We start from the raw sequence: 6,110 nt of genomic DNA, 5'->3' as shown, positions 1-6,110 counted from the left end.
TGCCTTACATACTCAGTACATTGCTCGTACTAACCCCTTTTCTTCGGGGGCTGCGTTTCATGCCGCGCAGGTACACCCAGACGAGTTGAAGCTATGATACAGGATGTTCCAGCGGAGTTGGCAAGCTCCATTTGCTCTGGAGTGTTGCCGGGTCAGAGTACTATGCTATGATGTCTTGTTCGAAGTTAGAGACTTTGCAGACAGAGTTGTGGGTATAGTATGTCAGTCTTGTAAGCGGCTTCACCAGCCGATGTGTCTTTATATGTTATGTCACAGATCGCACATGGCCTCAGATTTTGTTTGAATTGAGTACAAAGAAAAGAAAAATTCTGAAAGCTTTACTATGTTTTTCATTTCTTATTGATGTAAGAATCTAAAGGGATTAAGTATGTGATAAGGGTCAGAGGGTTCGCCCGGCTCCGAATATGGGGTCGGGTGCCCATCACACCCTAGTAAGGTCGGGGTGTGACAAAGTGGTATCAGAGCAGGTCGTCCTAGGGGTTGTCTGCAAAGTCGTGTCCAGTAGAGTCCTGTTTATGGGTGTGACGCCGGCCACATTTATAAACAGGAGGCTGCGGGGCATCTAGGGATTGTTGACCTTCTTTCTGTCTTAGATCGTGCGATAGAGCCAAGTCATAGGAAATGAGATTCCTTATATAAGCCTTACGTATGACGGAAGAAGATGAGCGGCGATATGGAAACTCACAGGGGTAAGTACTGATATATTTGTTCTGTTACCTGGAACTGGAAGCTCTGGATAGCTAGAACGTGTTAGATAGCCGTATGTTCTGTGAGGTATTGTCGATATTTGTTACGTAGAGATTTTGAAAATTAGGAATGGTAAAGGCGATTCTGCCAGAATGGATACGCCTAATAGGAAGGAGCGTGGAAAGGAAATACTGTAAATAGGCAATAAGTGAGATGCGTTATTTCAGCAAGGTTATGGATTTGGCATGGCGATGAAGGTGCGATCACTACCATCGGAAATCTGGGAATCCAGGACGAGAGGTAGTCATACACGAAAGTAAAAGGTGAATATTGAGAGTTAAAAGGGGTAAAATAGTAATTGTAAAGAGGAGGACGTGTTACGAGAATGTCTCGGAATCTGTAAGACTTCGACATGCTCCAGATTATATGATGAAGGTCATGCGAGGAAGTGGACGCGATTATATCAGCAATAATGCATCGGATTCCATCAGAGTTTCGAGGTTAAGCGTGCTAAGGTGGGAGCAATTTTAGGATGGGTGACCCCCTGGGAGGTATGCAAGAAATTCTATATATCCAGACATAAGAAACAAATGAGAAGCTAGAGTAACCTAAGGGAAACTAGAGTATACGGGATGGCTGGAAACCTTAAGAGGTCGCGTAAGACGAGATAGGCTAGACTGGAGAAGAAACAGAATGTGCGTCACAGTTCTGGAAATTTGGATAGGCTTGAATAGCGTTTGGAAGTATTTTGTGGGCTAGTTGATAGTAAATATATATATATATATATATATATATATATATATATATATATATATATATATATATATATATAAATGCGTACGATATCCCATACGTGATTGTCTCGGTGGACATGTAGGTCCCAGCAACCGGCGCTACGGTAAAGAAGGCATTAATCAAGTAAGGGTACCGAAGATCGGGTGACAGCAAGAATAAATGATATAAGTGTTATAAGGTAAATTGATGTCATTTTCACTACAGGTTAAGATTGGAAAGTTTTAATACCGCAATATTTGGAAAAGAAAGAGAGTGAGTAGATGGGAAACAAAGAGATCAAAGTGTCGGAAGGAGGTGAAAGGTAAAGAAACCTCAGTAAGTGAAGCTCCCGAGAGAAACTACCGGCAAAGCACGAGACTATTTGGGTAAGGACTCAAAGTAGCCATGTGAAAAGGGGTAGAGTGTGGTAAAAGGAAACAGGAGAAGAGTGTATGAAGTTCGAGGACCGATTCCAATAAGTAAGGCTAAGGGAATAGTAACCACGACAAGGAATGTGAGGTAAGAGAAGGAATGATTAGGCTTAGTGACGATGTTATAAGACTTTGGCCTTAAAAGGTATATAAAGGAATAAATGTGTAGCTATATTAATATTGCTATCTCGGACATGGAAGTATTTTCCTCAAAGGATGACTTAGGAATGAAATGGATCTGCGAGCTTAAAGTAAAACTTTCACGAACTTCAAAGCCGATGCCACAAATGGCAAGAGGAGAAAAGTGTTCGAGGAGGAAGGAACCTAAGGAAGGTTAAGGATGAAAGTAGGAAAAGTATACTAATGGGATGGTCCAAGGAAGAGGAGAACATTTAGGCGTAGGGCAATTGGAAATCCCTAACCATAGGAGTAAAGAGAATACCTTAACGAGGTAATGGTAGGAACCCGAGTACGCACCAAGGAAAGAATGAGGATAATGGGTCGACATTGTTGATTTGGAAATTAATGGTATGGAATGAGAATTCAAGCGAGGTCTGAAAGATTTGATCTTGGAGGAAATGGAATGAAATGCAAGGAACGTGCGGGGGAGACCGCCCGGTCATAACATCATAAATATAGTTAAGGGTTCGATGAACGAGGATAAAGAGAGTGTAAACAGTAAGGATTCAATGCTGAGGGCAAAAGTAGTAGGACGCTCGAAAAATATGGATGCCCAGCTGCAGCACAAACGCGTAGCTAAGAAGAATTCCGAGCAAGTGAGCTAAGCAAGTGAAAGGACGAATAGTGGATGGAAAGGTATGGAAATGTGGACAAATGGATGACATAGACAGAAAGTAAAAGAAAACTTGGGATAAGAAGTTTCGATATGTTATGCACAGAGCGGGAAAGAGAGATGAGGAATAAGGTATAAATGAAGATTTCATAAAAGGATTGTTGGCATATAAGGAGCCCCTTAAAGGGGGGGAGACCATATTATATTGGGCCAAAAAGGGATCACAATATTTTCAAGTACCAGAAAAGGAAACCCGTGACGCAGAATGAGGACTCGTGTAAAGACCCAGGAGTTCGAGTATAAGGCAAATAAGGTAAAGGATAAGGAATGGGCATGAAGAAAAGGACAACTATAGAAGGGACCCTCCCAAAGTATTATAACACCCCATGAGATTAGTTGAACATTCGAGGATGAATGTTCTAAAGGGGGGGAGGATGTTATATCCCGTATTTCGAACATTCGGATATTTTAAGATGGACGTGGTAGGTTAAGGGCAAGACTATGTTCCAAAGTATTTCAATGTATAAGTTGTTATTAGTATGGAAATATTGAGAAAGGCTAAGGGTAAAAAGGGAAATTCACAAAGTGGTTTATGGTAATATTGTGGAAGACTAGGGGCAAAATGGGAATTTCATAAAACTTCAAGAAACAAATTATGAAATGGGCCAAGGTGGCCGGCCAAGGTAGATATGGGCCTTGGCCCATATGGACCAATAATATATGTAGTCAAAACTGACAAATTAGGATATAATTATCTTTTATTTTAAGAAGTTTCAAGAAAAAAGGAGAAGGGGGCATGTGTCCCCTTATCATTTGTTGGAGCTAATTATAAATATAGGCCAATACTTACTAGGCAAGACAATTTCATCTTCCAACTTAGGAATATGAAGAGAGAAATATAGTAGTGTTCGGCCATGGTGCCAAAAATTTGAGTCCATGGAATTGATCAAGAAAATTTATTTTCTCCTAGTGTTCCAAGCAATTGGAAGGTCCTTATTAACATGAAGGAGTTGTTGGAGCAATTAAATCATTCATTTGTGCAATATATGCCTCTAGCCGAGTGAACAGATAAGAGGAAAAAGGTATGTGTCCAACCTTTTCTTACATGTTTTATGGATGATTTGTGAGTATTGTAGAAGGTTGAAATAGATGAAATTCATGAAACATGAATATGGTGGTTGTGGCCGAATATAGAGTAGTATTGTGTAGATATGATGAATTAATTTTATTTAGTAATTTGATTGTTGTGTTGTGGATTCCATGATGTAAAATGAAGTTGTAACCGTTGTGGTGTCGTTGTGGAAGCTAATGTGACACTAGCATGAATTCTTATATTTGTATAAATGAAGTTGTTAATGTAAAGTGTTGGTGGAATTCATGAATTTGGAAGTGAGACATTTGTTTGGAAGATTGTAAGTTGGGTTGTTGTGATTGAATTTGAAAGAAGGAAATAGGTTGCTATTGTTCTTGATGGAATTGGAAGGTTTCGGGTGAAGTAGTATGTTGATTGAGTCGTTTTGAATGTTATGTGAATGGAAATGAATATAAATGAAATGTCGTTAAATTGAATGACAAAGGTTGTTAATGTTAGAATGCGTCTTGAATTGATTGTTGATGTTGTTGGTATGATTGGTGATATTGTTGTTGATAGTTTGGCCGAGTTGAATTCTCGGATTGTTGATTGATGATTTGGGCCGAGTTGGATTCTCGGGGATGGTGTATGTACAGGGGAGATGCTGCCGAAATTTCGGCAGATTATAAATGAATTCATTTAAAGGATTAAGACAAGTATATGGTGATGAATCTAATGATTGCGTCAATCTTCTTGAATGTAGAGTAGCGATAACGAGCTTGGACAATTAAGCGTAGCGAATAGGACGTGGAACAGGTATGTTGAGGCTCGTCCCTTTCCTTCAAAGGCATGATCCCGATGTTATGATTTCATAATTGTTTCCATATTCTCCTTGTTTTCAAAAGATAGATGTTTATGATTTGAAGGCGTGATTCTTTTTGACAACCCGTCAATGTTTTCCAAAAATGTTCGTATTATTCCAAAACAAATGTCTATGGTATTGTAAGCTTTTATGACAGAAACGATGGATATGTTTTACAACGATATTGATGATGTCGAGGATGAGAATATTTCTATGATAACTATGATAAGAATGATTTCATGTTTAAAGGTACTTGGTACGATTATTGCTTGATTTTTCCAAAAATAGCTTCTGAAACGTTCGTAAAAGGTTCTGTACTTCAAACGCTCATAACTTTCCTATACTAAATCGGATTGACCTGAAACTTGTTTCTGAGCCTTTAGGTGTCGGTTTATGTATGCTGTTATTCGTTGCTCGTCTCATCTTATAATAATGTTCCTTCAAGGTGAGACAAAGCGGCCATGGTTATTCCATAATGTAATCGGAGGTTACCGACCTTACGTCACTCCGATAGATACATGACTTTTTTTGGGCTCTCCTGCATGCTGCTTATATGATATATGTATATGTATATGTATATGGGGAAGATGGGGAAAAGGGAGATATGTTGCGCTGTAGACGCATTGCCACCTGGTCAGTTGGCGTAACATTCATCCCGGACGCGGGACATATGTGGGGGAGCCGACGTATTCAGCGCTATGATATGATATGTTCTATTTTCTATATATGAACAAGAAATGTTTTTGAAAGAGCTAAGCATGCATGTCATCCGCCCTAAGAGGCACTCAGACATACAGATTACTCTTTTATCTCATGATATGCTCTATGTTCCCATTCTGTATGGTTTATAAATACATCCCTTACTATGTTACTATTCATGCCTTACATACTCAGTACATTGCTCGTACTGACCCCTTTTCTTCGCGGGCTGCGTTTTATGCTGCGCAGGTACACCCACACGAGTTGAAGCTATGATAGAGGATGTTCCAGCGGAGTTGGCAAGCTCCATTTTCTCTGGAGTGTTGCCGGGTCAGAGTACTATGCTATGATGTCTTGTTCGAAGTTAGAGACTTTGCAGACAGAGTTGTGGGTATAGTATGTCAGTCTTGTAAGCGGCTTCACCAGCCGATGTGTCTTTATCTGTTATGTCACAAATCCCACATGGCCACAGATTTTGTTTGAATTGAGTACAAAGAAAAGAAAAATTCTGAAAGCTTTACTATGTTTTTCATTTCTTATTGATGTAAGAATCTAAAGGGATTAAGTATGTGATAAGGGTCAGAGGGTTCGCCCGGCTCCGAATATGGGGTCGGGTGCCCATTACACCCTAGTAAGATCGGGGTGTGACAAAAATAAGGGGTTTTCCGTAGTAATAGGTTTAATGGATTCATGAAATTGAATGTTCAATTGTGATTAGAACTTGATGATTTTTAGGATATGGACTAACTAGACTATGTGTAAGATGATTTT

The sequence above is a fragment of the Lycium barbarum genome, chromosome 1, assembly GCF_019175385.1.
Source record: "Lycium barbarum isolate Lr01 chromosome 1, ASM1917538v2, whole genome shotgun sequence".
NCBI lineage: Eukaryota > Viridiplantae > Streptophyta > Magnoliopsida > Solanales > Solanaceae > Lycium > Lycium barbarum.
The sequence above is the reverse complement of the archived record's forward strand: the minus strand, read 5'-3'. Positions refer to the sequence as shown.